General features: G+C 47.1%; 1 protein-coding gene across 1 annotated transcript in view; it reads right to left on the minus strand.

Moving 5' to 3' along the window:
• The window catches only part of PHF14 (PHD finger protein 14), a 319,743-nt gene that overhangs the window by 273,944 nt on the left and 28,151 nt on the right, over window positions 1-17,648 (minus strand). The gene's annotated exons all lie outside the window — the stretch shown is intronic.

Raw genomic sequence — 17,648 nt, forward strand, 5'->3', positions numbered from 1 at the left:
ATACTGACAGCCAAGGAAAATACAAGCACTGGGCTACCCCTCATTTAAACACAACTACTTTGCATACTATAAAACAACACTGGCATTGAAATAACCACACAATCCTTTGTATTAGAACTTGAGTGGGATCTCGTAGGTAAGAAACCAAACATTGAAATCAAGTCAAGCATTGATTACACCGGCATAGTGCCTGTGGAAGTAGGGCCTGCCGACTCTGGATGGGCCTGCCACTTAAAGCACAGACAGAAGTCACCCTGGAAGCATGGCAAATCTTTGTGAAGCAATGGCCCGTGTTGACGTGCCTTTAGCTGGGAACGATTAACCGAGTTCTCAGGAACAAGAATGGGGAAAGCTCTAGCTATCAGCACACAAGGAATTGTAACAGACCTTTTAGATGGCTGAGTCCACCCAGCCTTTATGGAAGTGGTGAGACCCCCATCTTCGCAATATTCCTCTGTGGGAATGGGGAAACAGAGAATCCATGAGAATACAAAGGCTGATATGGACAGGCCATAGCATAATCTTTAACCTTCGAGCACCCATGGACATCCCTTGCATTCAACTAGTGAGAATGGTGATCTCCCTGCTAGTGTTAAAGCAAGGTCACGTTACCAGAATAGCGGTAACGAGTCCTGTGGCACCTTATAAACTAACTGAAGTGTTGGAGCATAAGCTTTCGTGGGCAAAGACCTACTTCATCAGATGTATGACTTGCATCTGACGAAGTGGGTCTTTGCCCACGAAAGCTTATGCTCCAACACTTCAGTTAGTCTATAAGGTGCCACAGGACTCCTCGCCGCTTTTGCAGATTCAGACTAACACGGCTACCCCTCTGATGCTTGTTACCAGAATAGAAGGTGTTGCATACTCTGAAGTCGCTGGAAAGGCACTGTACCCCAGTGAATGTTGCACCCACTCTGACAAAGATTCTATGTATGTACATGACCATATAACGCTTTAACGAATGTCTAGGTTTGTAGTGGCTGTTACCAAGAAAATAACACATGCAGAGTTGGTCCAAATAAATTGTACCTACTGGTATGTGACTGCCCAGAACCACTCCATCAAGTTAAATGGAAAGTCCTGCCCCTCAACACACCTATCCATGTGCATGACAGTCCCTCGCAGGGCAATCCTGACCGTTGATGGGGCACGGCTCTACCGTACTCTACCAATGACGGGTAACTATAACTAGCTGTTCAATAACATCATGAAGTTTATGCAGTAACATTATATGTTACTTTAAACATCCTCCTCATATGATGATGTTAGCACATGTTCAAATCCACACAGCTCTAAGTAAAAGTTGCCAAGCTGGTCTATCTTCAAAAAAGAAATGTATTTCTAACTCAGTCTACATACAAGTAGAGTCCCACCAGATTCATGGTCCATTTTGATCTATTTAACCGTCAGAGGGTTTTTGAAGTGGCAAATTTTAGGTTTTCAGGTGTCTAGATCTGAAATTTCAGTACTATAACTCTGGAGATCCAGTGGATCATGGGAGAGGGGAGTTGTAAAGCTGGCGGGAAGGCACAGGATTGCCATCCCTCCCTTCTGCACGGTTTACATATTTGGACTCTGAAAGCAGCTACCACAGAGCTTCCCAAAGCTAGAATAGGTACCCAGTAGCAAGCCTGATCTCCTTCCCACTCTACCCCTTACAGAGCAACCATGCAAAGGAGAACAAGTCCTGTCCCGCCAAAACACAGCAGACTAGGACCTGGAACCAGGTGAATGCTAGGACTCGCTAGCTGTTCCCTTCCCCTCCAATAGCTAAATTTCACAGTGGAGGTCTGTCTTGTATAGTTTTCATGGCCATGAATTTTGTAGTAATAAACAGGGTCCATGAGACAGCAAAAGGGTGAAATGGCAGAAGAGGGGAAAGAAAACATGGTAGTATCTTCACCACCAGCTTCATGTCACTTTCTTTCAGCAGTAAATCTCAGAAGAATCCACTTCAAAGGATGACCATATTCCAAAAGCGATTGACAAAGAAAATCCCAAGGCATCTCCCACCCTCTCTCCCGTTCCATATAAGATGACAAAGGAACCAATCCTTTGACTGTGGAGGAAAATTCTGACCTTGCAATTTGGCCAGCTATGCGACTGAAAATATGAGGTAAGTATTTTACCTTGAATTAGGCCTAGCTTCTTGAGTTTTAGCTATTAGAAAGCATTTTATTTTTCTTGTAGTGGCTTCTGACCTTAATACCTTACACGTGTACTCCCTTAAATCCTCTCTTTGTATTTATTTTTAATCTAAACTAATCCATGATTGTGTTTGAACTGTTTGGCAACTCCAGTTAAAGTAGTAAACTGTTATTGACACTAATATCTGAACACTGAAGGGAACGACTAGACTAGAAGAACATGTTTTTGGGGGAAAATCAGGACTGGGAGTGTGTTGAGGGTCACCCTGAAAGTAATAAGCAAACCTTCTGGAAACCACTGTGTTAACAGAGTGTTGTTGCTAGGCCACTGGGGTGCAAAGATGACAGCTTAACCCAGATATTCAGAATGGGACCTGTATGATGTTAGGAGGTTTGTAAGCAGCCCTGGTTGTCAGCTAAAACAGCAAAGTTTTCTGAGGCACCCACCGCTGGAGGGTAAGCAACCAGACACACAATCCCTCATTGGTCTGGACTGAACACACAAAAACTGATAACACTACTTAGAGAAGTAAAAATCAGTCTGGGCACTTATACGGGCTCTTAGGGGAGCACAAAAAAATTACTGTGATGGTACTAAAGGTGGACATAGGGAACATAAAATTTGCACAGCAGGTGGTGGCTCTCAATTGGGCATTTTGAGCCCATCTAATATTGGCCTCCTGGAGAGTGCAAAAAAATCCCACCACTATCAAAATGGAAAGGGAAATAAAGGACTTAGAAATGTGGGGGGAAATCCTAAAAGAGTTAAATGGGATGGCATTTGGAATGGGTGCCAAAGCTGAGCAGCAGGTACAAATTGACGCCTCAAGAAACACAGGTTTTGGAGGGGGAGGAGTACTTCCAAGGTGAATGGTATGCAGAGGTGGCCAGAAACTTGAATAGCTCAGGCTATTACATGGGACATCACTTTTCTTGAGTTTTCCATACATTAGTGCCAGTCATTAGTTGAAGGGAAAAATACACTTTCAGAAGAAGAAAGTTCATTTTTGTTGGAGCAACCAACCCATAGACCATATCGTAAACAGTCTGTCAGCTAAGACTACTCTGGTAACAAGGCTAGTGAGCATCTTTATTTAAACACTATATGTGGTTCAACATTTTTTCATGCAGGGCAGGCCCTAGGAGTGGATAATGGTATTGCTGATGCGCTCAACTTTTAGGACAAAAAACTCTGGGAACGTGCCCCACTGGCCTGTAGGGATCCAGAGGAGTGCCCTACCTACCCTGCAAAGCGATGGAGGGCTCGCTGCTCACCGTGCTGTTCCCCACTGACCCCCTCCAACCCCCACTCCCCTCGTCGGATGCAGTGCAGGTCCCAGCACACCCATCCCAAGCCACCTCTCCTCTCCTTCCCTTCCCCAGAGCCAAACACCTCCCCTCCCTGCTGTAACCCAGTGCCCTTTCTCCCCCAACCTTATGTCCTAGTCCCAAGGCAGCTGCCTGTGCTCAGCAGCCGGCTGCTAGCAAGTGCAGGCTGGAGACGACTCAGCACCAATAGAAAACTGACTTTAACACCACCACTTGAAACGCAACCCCCACCTTTTCCATTATTTCCAATGGGAAAATTAACCCCGCATAACATGTTTTTGCTTAGCACAATCATTTTCTGAAGCCTATCTACCGTGTTAAATGAGGAATTACTGTATACAGAATGAGACGTGACTGTATAGGAAGGAGTACTGCTGAAAGATCTAGAGGTCACGGTAGACCACAAGCTAAATGAGTCAATGTGACACTGTTTCACAAAAGCAAACATGATTCTGGAATGTATTAACAGGAGTGTTGAGAGCAAGACACAAGTAGTAGTTCTTCTGCTCTACTCTGCACAGATTAGGCCTCAATTGGAGTACTGTGTCCAATTATGGACACCATATTTGAAGAAAGGTGGGGAGAAACTGGAGAAAGTCCAGAGAAGAACAATGAAAGTGATGACCTATGAGGGAAGACTGAAAGAATTGGGCTTGTTTAGTTGAGAAAAGAGAAGACTAGAGGGAACAGGATAGCAGTTTTCAAGTATCTAAAAGGAAGTTACAAGGAGGAGGAGGGAGAAAATTTGTTCTCCTTGGCCTCTGATGATAGCACAAGAAGCAATGGGCTTAAAGTGCAGCAAAGGAGGTTTATGCTGGACCTTAGGAAAAGCTTCCTAACTGTCTGAGTGGTTAAACACGAATCAATTACCTAGGGAGGTTGTGAAATCTCCATCACTGGAGATATTTAAGAGCAGTTTGGATAGACATCTAGCAGGGATAATGTAGACTGTGATAGGTCCTGCCGTGAGGGCAGGGGACTGGAACTGATGATTTCTTGAGGTCTCTTCCAATTCTACTATTCTATGATTCTGAGAGTTTCCAGTGTGGATTTTTTACAGGTTGATTTGGTGGTCTGAGCAATAAAGATTCCTATTTTGATTTTTCTTAAGTTAGTGTTAACTGGTTTCTAGGATAAATATTTGTGGTGTCTCACTTTTATTCCAAGTTTCCAGTTGGTTTTCTTGACATCTCTAAAGTGGGTTACTGTAGGGATGTAAGGTACTAGTCGACTACTCGTGTTCTCTGCCCCACCCCGGCTGTCTCTGTATCAGAGGCAGCAACATAGGTAAGCAGGAGCCAGTGCCACAGGGAGCCAGCTTAAAAGCTGGTTGCCCCCAGTACCGTCTCCACAGTGCCACCTTTCCATCCCCCCTCCCCACCCACACTGCTGCTTCTGATACAGAGGCAGCAAGGAGTGCAGGGAATGTGAATAATTGACTCAACTGTGTATTTAAAATGTAGGAGGAGGCAGCTGGTCAGGCAGCCAGCTCAGTGCCTGTAAAAGCTGGTCCAGAACCAAAGCCCGCTGTGACTGTGCAATTTAAAATGCAGTAGAAGCCACGGGGCAGGCTGCCCAGCTGTTACTGCCTCTTAAATTACAGAACCACAGTGGGGTTTCGTCCTTGATCAGGTGCAAGCTGGGAGTAAGTCAGCTGCCTATAGACTAATCAAGTATTAGTTAAATGCCCACTTCTTAACTTCCCTAGGTAATTGTGTACTCAGATACGGTTGCCCACTCTTCTTTTGTTTCATTGTATTTTTAAGCATGAGACATCTGTGGTCAACTGGCTCAGTGGCTGTTGACAATGGAACGGTATACCTGCCATGACATTCCGTGGTTTTGTCCACCAGAGCAGGGATCTACGGACGAGAGTGGTTGGGGGTTACTATCTTGCGGATGCTGTGCTTTATGGGGCTATATATCGATGTCACCGATGCTGGACACAACACAAGCGGAGTCTCATGTGTTGGACCATAAAGGTGGTAGCAGCCATATGTCCCATGAGGTGCAGACATGTGAGTGCTGAGACAGTAGGAGAATGTATGATAATGGTGGCTAGGTCTTGGATTGCTTGGACACATTCCAGTGATAAGTATGCTCGAGATGCGATGAAATCTAGTTGTTCCTCTATAAATTTTATGATCGGAGTGGATTCTATCATCGATTTTTGCTCGTTGATAATGAAACTGAGCGATTTGAAGGTCCTTCTGGACAGCGTGATCATCTGCAACGCCTCTTCTCATGATCAACCCTTTGAGGCAATCGTCGAAATACGGAAAAAATGAGGACGTCTTTGCAAGGCAAATACGCCACTACCACCACCAGAGTCTTTGAGAAAACCCTGAGAGCAGCTGCGAGGCCAAACGGAAGCACTTGATACCAAAAATGATTGTCGCTGATAACAAAACGAAGGAATTGCCTGAGAGCCGGGTGGATGGTGATACGGAAATAGGCGTCTTGCAATCGTCCTTGTCTAACGAGGATACTATGGTGGAGAGGGTCAACATTTTGAATATTTGTTTCCAAAGATACCGATTCAACTTTGAGGTCCAGATTGGGTCTCCATCCTCCAAATTTTTTCCTCTGTGAGGAAATAACGAGAATAGAACCCTCTTCCTCTGACTTGCCTGGGGACGACTTCTTTAGCCCCAATGGTCAGGAGACGACGGACCTCCTGTTTCTAAAGGTCCTTGTGAGATGGGTCCCTGAAGAGGGATGGGGTAAGTGTCTGCCATGGCTATGGCGATTTGCAAGCCTGCTTGCGCCGCCGCAAAACCTTCTTGCATTCCCGATTTTAAAAGTTGTTTCTTTGAATCCGGGAGATATTGCAGAAGCGCCGCCATTTTAGACTAGTTATTAAAATTATGATTTGATAATAGGGCAGCATAATTTGCCATGAGAAGGAGTAGAGTGGCTGACAAACCTTTTTGCCAAAAGTGTCCAATTTCTTTGAATCAGGTGTCATGCTTCTGTGGTGTGGCACCTTAGCTCATTGTTGCACCGCATCAACCACTAACAAATTTGGTTGTGGGTGATTTGAAAAAGAACTCAAGGCCTTTGGATGGCACAAAATACCTCGTCTGCTAGTCGGTGGTATGGAAGCTGGGGTCTGCCAGATCTCCTCAGCAGCCTCCATGATTGATGAAGCTATCAGGAGGGTGATCTTTGAGCTCTGCTGAAGGTGCAAGTTCTTCAGTAGCTGATACTATCTAGCCTGCACCTCGGCCAATTGAACCTCCTGTAACTGTGCCATCCATTTTAAAAGCTTTTGAAATTGCTTCAAGTCATCCGGTGGCGACATATCCTCCGGGAAAACTACCTCATCAGGGAAGATGAGGAGCAGTCTGCCATTGGTAGCTCCGGTTGCTGATCATCGGCTTTGACAACTGGCCTTCTTCAGGTTCCGAATGTTGGGCCACTGTCAGCGGGCTTTGAGAGTCACAGGTCTGTTGGTGCATCTGTTGCTGTGGTTCCACTGGAGCAACCTGGTGGGCTGGGGAATGACAGGAGCATAAAGATAGATGATTGAGTGTAAATGATAGTAACAACACAGAGTAAGCCGATCTACGATGGCGGTAATATTGTTCTGATGGAGATGAATGTCTGGAATGTCTGGATGAACTGGCAAGATCATACCAGCTGTTGTAACTGGCTTGAGGTGAACGTACCAGAGAGTAGGAATAATGAAGTGATTGCCTTTAGGAAGAAGATGAAGAATATAACCATTATCTTAGTGATGCTCATTGTGTCGCAACGGTTGTCGATATGGGGAGCGAGGGCACCATCAAGAATAGTAATGCAGTGCTGGACTGTGATAATGGTACACATGCTGGAGAAGCAAGTGATGCAGTGGAGGGGAGGGGGACGGAGAAAAAGTAGGAGATGGGGATAGAGAGCTCCTGTTGTTGCGCGTTGCGTCCAAAGCTTTCCTCGGTGCCGGCATTGTAGCATCCAATGCCAATGTTGCCGGATCCAGATGCGGCACTGACAGTCCCAGAGTTAAAGGCTCGGTGTCATGTTGGTCCGGCGCCGAACGCGGCACTGGTGATGGTTGTTCTGGTGCCGAATGCAGCACTGGTGATGGTGCCAGTTGTTCTGGCAGGGCCGGTGCTGACGGCACTTGTGTTGGTCGGTTGCCATCGCTTGGTGCAGCGGGGGCTTTGGTGCCACCGGCACCTGTGCCAGAGCCGCCATTTTGTTAGATCTTGCAGCCAAGGCCAGTGCGGAAGGCTACAGGGCAAGCCCAGAAGTGCCCTGCCTGTGCCCTCTGCTGATCCTGCTAGCCAGCAAAGAACAGGTGGGAGACGCGTTTTTCTTTGAGCATGGCCAATTCAGGAGAGGAGGCCCTGCACTTGTGTGACACTGCCCTTTGAGGGCCTGATGCTGGAACATATAGTTGAAACGCCTTGTCAAAGAGTAACATCTTCAGGCGCATTTCCCTATCACAGTGGGCCCTAGCCATGAGCTTGACGCAATGGGCGCACTTTTGGGGAATGTGCGTCTCTCCCACGCACCTTATGCGAGCAGAATGGCCATCAGACTGTCATACCCTTGCAGCAAAGGGCACATTTCTTAAAACCTGGTGATCCAGACATCGTGCTCACCAGGTCGTTAGTCTTCCTTTTCTCTCTCTCTTTAAGTTGGCAAGACGCTGCTACTTCAGCGCGGGGGGGGGGGGGGGGGGGCAGAGGGAGAGGAGAAAGAGGGGGAAGCGGCAAAGCCACAAGCAGTAACAAAACAGTTTTCTTCCTTTCCTCTTTTTGTTTTGGAATTAAAACTATGAAACAAACTACGTTGAACTAATTTATATACAACTATCTATTTACAGGAAAGATCAAGAGTTTTGAGGAGAAGAGGAGAGCTCCGTCTGAGGCGCAGGATGATTGAAAGGAACTGGCAGGAGCTGGGCCACACATGATGATCAAAGGGCGTGAACAGCGCGATCCACTAATCGTGCATGAGCAGCCTGGCTGATTACAGCTATTGAAAATCTCCGAGCTGCATTGCTCAGACAAGCCTGATACCTACAGTGGAGCATCCACAGGGACCACTCAAAGAATAATATATTGTTGGAACTAGACTCAGGAGTTCTCATTTGTAATTTGGGGAGAAATACCTGGTGAGGTCATTGGCTATGATGTTCTGAATACCAAGAAGATAAGATGCTGATTTGACTACTTTAAGGGCTATAAAATAATTTCAAAGTTTTATTGGTTTGATACAGAATGAGGGAGAATGTGCCCCTCCCTGACAATTGATATTGAACATGCAGGCAACACTGTCACAAACCTAGCTGTTTTGGTTCGGATAAGAGGAAGGTAGCAGAAGCAAGCATTGCTGACTGTTCAAATTCAGACTGATAATGGGGAGAATCTGCTCTTCAGATGATCCTTTGCCCTAGATTATGACACTGTCCATCAGAAAAGGAAAATATCTGATGTTATCGCAAGAGAAAGCTGATCTTGAATAAATAGGACTCCTGCATAGACATTGAAAGAATCCTTTCACCAGCTGATTAACTGTACAAGCCAACAGGATACAGCCCCCCACTTGTTCAGATTGTGTTTGTTCAATATATAGGCTATCATGAATCATGGCCAGAGCCACCAAAGAGGTAATGAGAAACTGCCATGTGCCCCAGTAGTTGGTGACAGTTCCTTACAGAGGGTTGAAGCCTGAAATGTATACTTGAGACTCTTTGGGGTGAGAAATCTGTCAATAGGTAGATAAGCCCTGACTACCTCCGCATCCAAACAAGTCCCACTGAAATCTATCCACTGCACTGTGTCAGAGGAGACTTCAAGATTTAGTTGAGCACTTAATCTGTGGGATAACAAGCTTGTTTTTTGAACTACCAACCATATCTCTGGATATGATCAACCCCCACCTCCAGAGAAGCAATGAAGGAAAAAGAACACAATTAGCCCTAAATGATTAATAGGAGCAGCTATCACTACCAGGATCTTTGAAAATAGCTTTGGGGCACAGGACAGACCAAACGGACGCAAAAGGTTCTGTAAGTATTCATAATTGAGAAGCAGGCTTTTGGGAGGGGAGCAATTGTGACCCAAAGAGACATGTTCTGAAGGTTGAGAGTCACTAACCAATCTGTAATTATTGCTGCAAAGGTCACCATGGGGAAAGCGAAGTTACTCACCTTGGTTCAGTAACTGTCGTTCTTTGAGATGGTGTCCCCACGGGTGCTCCACTGTGGGTGCTGGACTTGCCCTGGCGCCGCAGAACGGAGACTTGTTGGAAGCAGTCTTTGGCCGGGCCGCGCATGCGCTGCTGTGCCTGCAGCATTCGCGCTCTTTTCCTGTGCGGTCCAGCCAACCGCCAGTTCCTCGAGACCGCCTCAGAGTCTGGGAGACACAAAGAAAAACAACAACAGACTCCGAAGCGGGGAGGAGGGAGGGTAGTGGAGCACCTGCGGGGACACCATCTCGAAGAACGACACTTACTGCACCAAAGGTGAGTAACTTTTCTTTTTCGAGAATGTCCCCGCAGGTGCTCCACTGTGGGTGACTGCACAGCAGTAGCCACCAAAACAGAAGGAGGAAGACACCGAGTCCCTAGTTATCTGCTGTGGCGAGCACCGCAGTTGCTACCGCACCATCCAAGCGAGTGCCCAGTGATAAAGAATAGTGTCTAGCAAAAGTGTCGTGGGAGGGCCACGTGGCCGTCCCGCAAATGTCTTTAAGGGAAACCTCTTTAAGGAAGGCTGTCGACGTAGCCATGGCTCTAGTGGAATGGGCACGTGGGTAGGACGGGAGAGGTATACGCTTTGTTGCATAGGCTTCTGTTATGCAGGAGGTTATTAGGTTGGATATCCTTTGGGAGGATATCAGTTGACCTTTCGATCTAGATGCAAGAGACACGAAAAAACGGTCAGTGAATCTGAAGGGTTTAGTTAGGTCAATATAGAAAACTAGGGCCCTCCGAGCATCGAGGGAATGGAGAGCTACTTCTCGTGGTGAGATATGGAGTTTTGGGTACAACACTGGAAGGACTATAGGCTCGTTCACATGAAAATGGGATGCAATCTTTGGAATGAACTTCGGGTGTAGTCTTATTACCCCATCCTTTCAGAATATCGTGTACAGTGGTGTGGCTATCAAGGCGAAAAGCTCCCCTACTCTACGTGCTGATGTTATTGCAAGAGTCTTTATGGTTAAAAGGTGAAAGGATAAAGTGGCCATTGGTTCAAAGGGTGGTCCCAAGAGGGCCTCAAGGGCCACATCCAGGTTCCATGACGGCAGGATTGAGTCTCATGGTGGACTTAATTTAGTGAGGCCTTTGAGGAATCTCTTTGAGGTGGGATGAGCGAAAATAGAAGCCCCCTCCACCAGTGATGTAAAAGCCGAAATTGCCGCAAGGTGTACTTGGAGAGAAGCTAACACAAGGCCGGTCTCTTAGGTGCGTGAGATGGTCCAATACCAGAGGAAGAGGAACTACTTCAGGATGATGATGTTTGGCAGCACACCATGAGACGAACCTGCACCACTTGTGAAGGTAAGTCTTCCTTGTTGTTGGATGTCTACGGTTAGACACGTTCTTATTCACAGATGCCAAACATGGAGACTCAGAGGGGTTCAGCCAGTTAGGTACCATGCTGTGAGATTCAGGGGATGTCTCAGCTGTCCCCAGTTCTGAGTGAGGAGGTTGGAGAGGAGCGGGAGGTGGATGAGTGGGTGTGAAGATAGGCGATGAAGAAAAGGGAGGCAATGTTGGCGCGGCCACACCGGCACTATGAGGATGAGTTGTGCTCCGTCCGTCCGCACTTTCTGAAGAAGTCTCGGGATCATTGGAATTGGAGGAAAGGCATAGAGAAGGGGTCCGCGCCAACTGAGGAGGAAAGCATCTCCCAGGGATGCTGGGCCGAGACCCGCTCTGGAGCGTTACCTGTGACCCACCACATTGCTGAAGGTCGCGAACAGATCTATGCGAGGGGTACCCCAGCGTTGGAAAATTGAGTGCAGGACACAATCGTGCAGCTCCCACTCGTGCTTCGCGTTGAAGTGTCTGCTGAGGAAGTCCGCGGTGCCAGGTAAATAAGATGCCGTAGGTGTTATTCCGTGGCAAATGCACCAATTCCGGAAGTGGATGGCTTCCATGCACAGGGAACGGGAGCGAACCCTGCCCCGACGGCTGACGTAGTACATGGCTGTGACATTGTCCGTAAGTATTCTCACCATGGTGTTTTGGATATGTACGCGGAAACATTTGCAGGAATTGAAAGTCACACATAGCTCCAAAAGGTTTATGTGCAGACACTTCTCCAATGGCGACCACTGGCCCTGTGCCGAAAAGGGACCCATGTGGGTTCCCCAACCCAGAAGGGAGGCATTTGTTGTAATGTGATGGTATGGCTGCTGCTGGCGAAAAGGTATGCCAGATAACAGATTTTGCCAGTTGGTCCACCATAGGAGGGACCGTGTAATGGAAATAGGAGGCGTTACTAGCCTGTGGAGGTCATGGCTGGTGTGGTTGTAAATCAGCACCAGCCAGTATTGGAGGGCACGGAAGTACAGTCTTGCGTATCGGACCACATATGATGTGGCAGGTATAGGGCCCACGAGTCTTAGACATGTTATGAGTGGAATGGTCGGACTGCCAGTGAGAGTTTGAATGACGTCTTGAATGGACTGAAAACGATGTAAGGGCAGGAAGGCCCTGCCCGTGACTGAGTCCCAAGTGAGCCCCTATGAACTCCTGAGTTGGACGCAAAACGGACTTTTGGTCGTTGAGGAGAAGTCTGAGGGTGTGGAAGATTCGTCTGGTGAGATGGATCATGTGAAGATCTTCGGAGGCAGAAGGAGCCTTGAGAAGGCAATCGTCTAAGTATGGAAAGATGATTACTCAGTGTTGGAGGAAGGCCGTGACGACCGCCAGGATCTTTGAGAATACCCTGGGGGCGGAGGACAACCCGAAGGTAGGACTTAGTACTGGTAGTGGTCCTTGCCAACAACAAAGCGTAGGAATCTCCTGTGAGAGGGATGGATAGCAACGTGGAAATAGGCATCCTGGAGGTCGAGGGCGGCAAACCAGTCGTGATGTTCCAGTGCAGGAATGATGGTAGACAACGTGATCATTTTGAATCTTTGTTTGCACAGAAACTTGTTCAAACGGCGGAGATCTAGTATGGGTCACCAACCTCCGGATCTCTTCTGGGTGAGGAAATAATGGGAATAGAAGCCCCTATTTCTGAATTCGTTCGGGACCATCTCTATAGCCCCCGGGAGGAGTAGGCGGTCGACTTCTGTTCGCAGTAGGGCCTTGTGAGAGGGGTCCCTGAAAGGGACGGGGGTGGGAAGGGGAGAATCAAAGTGAAGGGGATGGTGTAGCGCATTTGAATAATTTCCAGCATCCATCTCTCTGTGGTGATTGATGCCCTTTGACAGAAAAAGGGCCTCAACCGGTGGTGGAAGACGTGAGTAAACTGATGTGACATTGCCTGTGACTACCTGCACACCCCCAACCAGGGCATCAAACTTGCTGCTTGTTATTGGGGCCCATTTGGCCACGGCCAATCCAGTTGCAACGTCGCTGAGGTTTCTGGCGAGAGCGTTGACTATCAAAGCTCCTCTGTTGTTGATGTTGCTGCCATTGATGTCTGACGTACGAATAGTTGTATCTGCACTGGTATGGTGTATATCGGCGTCTCCTGAAAAGAGGCGTGTACATCGCCAAGGTCCTCAACGTTGTGCGTGAGTCTTTTGAGGCGTGTAGGACGGTGTCGGTATTTTCAGCAAAAAGCTTGTCCTTGTCAAAGGGCAAGTCCTCAACCTTGCTCTGCAAATCCTTTAGCGACACCAGCTGCTTGCAAGAAAGAAGCTCCCCGCATAACAATAATGGTGGCAGTAGAGAGAGCAGTAGTGTCAGCTATGTCCATGGCCATTTGGAGGGATGTTCTTGCTGACGTGTAACTTTCAAGGATGACCGATTTCAGTATAGACTTTGACTCTGGTAGAGTGGTCTATGACTGGACTCAAACGTGAGAAGGTGTTGAAGGTGTGGTTGGAGAAGTGAGCCGTATAGTTAGCAATTCTGAGCAACAGGGTTGCTGATGTGTACTTTCCTGCCCAAAAGATCCGGTCTTTGTTTCTTTATCGGAAGCTTGGTGTTTGAATTGTGGGGTCTTGGCCCTCTGTTGAGCTGCGCCCACAACGAGGGAGTTAGCTTGAAGATGGACAAAGAGAAACTCCATTCCCTTCAGGAGTGACGAAATATTTTCTATCGGCCCTCTTGTTAGTCAGGAGTGCTGGTGCTCGGGTGTGCCATATTTCGTCAGCAATGTCTAAAATACTCTCATCCAAGGGAATGGCGAGGCGCAATCTGTGCTGCGGCTGAAGAATTCTAAAAAGTTTGTGCTGCTTGTCCTTATCTCCGGGTGATGGCTACTTGCTTGAACAGCTCGTGGTACTGTCGAAGGTCATCAGGTGGAGAGTCCTTGCCAGGGATGACCGCTTTGTCTGGTGGAGAGGAGTCTGCTGGAGAGACCTTGACCGGCTGTTTGGAGAAAGGCACATGGTCCGGTTCTGATGGAGGGTGAGAAGGCAAGGTCACACATTCCAGAGGAACGGAGGGGGCAGGAGCCAGGGAAGGTCTGGAAGAGGCGTAGTCGTATGCAGAGTGTGAGCGGTAAGAGTACCTGCTGCGAGAGTCACGGGTGTAATAGTCATCACTAGGGTATAGCCTGTCCAGTGGTGAGCATCTCTCTGGATAGTAAGAGTGTGAGAGATGCCCATGATGACCTGGAGAATACAGTGAGCAATAACAGTCATATGATGCTCTGGAGGAGGCAGGAGAAATAGACGACCGGCGGTGAAGATGTCTTTGATAGTGAGGCTGAGATGACAGGAATGGTGATGGCAGTCTAACCGGAGAGTGTGGAGATCTGCAGTGGCTCCCATAATAAAAAGGAGAACGTGGTGGCACCGGGGAGAAGACAAGAGAACAAGACCAGCTCCAGCACGGAGTCAAGGGGGCTGGATAGTCCCATGCTGATCTGAAAGAGCGAGCTGTAGATCTGGCCAGAGCCACCTCCCACGATGCCGATGAGCCAGGCACCCAAGCGGCCGGTGGCGAGATGGTGTGGTGTGCTCGCGCTGGCGCTGCTTGATCCGGCACCGTGTGTTGGTCCGGGAACGGCGTCGCTTCCGGCACCGTTGTGGTCGGCTCCAAGGGAGCTCTCATTGGCAGCTCGGTGGTCGGTGCCGGCGGCTGGGGAGCAGGCGGTGCCAATGCTACCCTCGATGCCGCGGTACATGCCGGCTTTTCCAGCTGCCTGTACTTCGGCAGAGCTGGCAGTTTGGGATGCAGCTTAATAGTGCCGGAGGTCCCACGTCTGTCTCCTTGGCTCACCCTGCCCTGGCAGGATCCTGTGGGGGATCTACAGCCTTTGTCTTTTTGATGTGGCCATGGTGGGAGATGAAGCCTGCCGTTTGGGGGCGCTGTTCCTCAGTGGCAGGCGACTGATGCTGTAGCTGGAGGGCTTTGTCGAAGAGGAGCATTCTCAGGTGCCTCTCTATCCTTTCGAGCCCTAGCCGTGAGTTTGGTGCAGAAGGAACACTTTTGGGGAACATGGTACTCCAAGACCTTTTATGCAGTCCGCATGTCCATCAGAGACTGGCATTGCCTCCCGGCAAGTGCCGCATTTCTTAAAGCCTGGGGATGCTGGCATGCCGGCGTTCTACCGGGTGTCAATAAGGAGCGAGAGTCTTTCCGTCTCCCCCTCACTAGGGTTTTTTTTTTATTATTAAACGAACAACTATGTACAGATGAGATGGAAAAACCAGTGACAGGAATGCAGGGAGGTAACAGCAGGTAAGCAGTTTAAAAAGGCAGCTTTTCTTTTTTTAGGAGGGGAACCAAGGAGGAAGGGAAGCTAATTAGGGCAATTTACAAGGTGATTAGAGGACAAATAGCCTCACAAAAGAGAATGAGGTGAAAAGCATGGTTTCTCTGTCTGCAGCCTGAGGTGGTCTAGATAAACTAGCTGTTGACCAGACCGCACAGGAAAAGAGCATGAACGCCACAGGCACAGCAGCGCATGCGCAGCCCAGTCAAAGACTGCTTCCAACAAGTATCCGTTCTGCAGCGCCGGGGCAAGCCCAGCACCCGCAGTGGAGCACCTGCAGGGACATCCTCAAAGAAGAACTTTTGTTTCATGTAATTACAGAGATCTGGTCTCCATCCCCTGTTACAATTGCTTTCTTGTCCCCAAAAGTAATAGAAACCTTTTCTTGTGTTAGGGGGCATAGAATCAGTTCTAGTATAAGCATAAGAGAGGACTTCTTGTCTCTGAACTTATTGTAATATGTATCCCCGGAAAGAACAGGGAAGAGATGGACATGAAATGGATGCAGCAACAAAACATTACTGCATCCAAACCTTTCTTCAGATGTTATGCTCACCCATGCTGTTTGCACTGAGAAAAATCAATACCTAAAGTGGGAGAGGAAAGATGTGATGGTGCAAATGTTGATTCTTGTCAAGTAAGATGGTATGAACTCTCAACCAAGCATTAAAAGTGGCATTTGGGTGAAACAAATACCTGAAAGGAGTTAACTGTAGCAGTTGGTTGCTGCTTCTTTCAATAACTTAGTCACTTTACAGGTAGCTCAGGAAGCCTATGGAAGTTAAAGAAATGAACTAGACTAAACTTAAGCTACCTGCAATTTATTAAAACTATTATATTTGCAGATGCATACCAAGAGATCTCAAACTGGCTCTCAAATCTTTTGAAATATGAAGAGTCTTCAGTTCTACTCTGTACTTTCCTAGGATTCTTGACAACTGGATCCAAGATCCATGTGACATCACAATCACGGTGGAAATAGACTACAAAGCAATATCAGCTGCTATTATGTTTTTACCAAAATCTGTTCTTGTGGGAAATGATTAATAAAGCTGTTAAATATATTTCAATTTATGTACACCTAGTCTATATGTACTCTAGATTATTAGCAATTCTGAATTGTAAAGTTATCAAAAAGTAACTCTTCCGACCAAAAAGATCTAATTGCTTCTGGTCCTTGTTGTGAGGAGTTGACTTCGTATGGTATTATGCACCCCTGCCTGAAGATGGGATGTGAAAAATAAAAACGTTGAATTTTTGGCCAGAACGTAATCTGTATCTTCAGGATGTAACCTGGAAGAATGCTATTGCCCTGTAAGTTCCTCCCAGTATGTGTTGGAAGGCTGAGCTACAATTATTGTGCTTCTGTCTTAATTCTCTCCCCTCTCCCACTGTACCCTTATAATTCAATACACAATTTCATATCCAGGGCTTGACAAATAATACAATCTACTCGCCTGTGGCGAGTAGATTGTAACCCGGTAGAGCCAGGTTCAGGCGATCTGTACATGCGAAGATTGTCGGACAGCGCAGTTGGCGAGTAGGGCTCGCCGCAGTTCGGCAAGCCCTGTTCATATCAATGACCAGATGACATGAAGCTACTGCGAGATAAATTTTATGAACAGCACAGTATGCCACCATAACATCAGAATTCTTTCTACACTAAACGGGGGGGGGGGGGGGGGAGATGACATTATATAAATATTAGGTGTAAATTTAAAAACATAAAACTCAGGAAATATGTTATCACTCTCATAGTGTTATTAACTCTTCCACAAACTACATAGAACAGACTTCAGTGTAAATATGTAGTTTTAGGTTAGAAAACCTGACGCTTAATTATTGGCTTTAATTCATAGAATTGTATTTTTAATGGAAAATTACACAAAGGTTTAATAACACTTATACTGAAACAGCGCCAACTGAGCTTTCAAATTCATAACATACTGAGGTTCTCACCTTTGCTGCTACTTTCTGTAAGGTTATATTAACAAAGCAACAGCATCTGCTCAGGTTCTGACAGCTGCATCAGGCATAAAATGTGACCTGTTATTTTAGAGCCAGCATTTGCAAAAACACATTGCAATATGTTCACAACCCATAATTTCCTCTGAAAATACATTTTCTATGAAAAACTTCCATTAAATCTGAGTGCATTCTGTCTTCTCCCATCCCCACAGTTATCAACTGACCTACTGTAATGTGTTTAAAAACTAACAAACTACAGGACTACTTGGTTGGGTTTTTTTCTAAATTACAGACGAATACAGGTCCTTCTCTGTGATCCATTGTGAGTTTAACTTCAA

This window comes from Pelodiscus sinensis, chromosome 2 (genome assembly GCF_052426305.1).
Source record: "Pelodiscus sinensis isolate ZL-2025 chromosome 2, ASM5242630v1, whole genome shotgun sequence".
Taxonomy (NCBI): Eukaryota; Metazoa; Chordata; order Testudines; family Trionychidae; genus Pelodiscus; species Pelodiscus sinensis.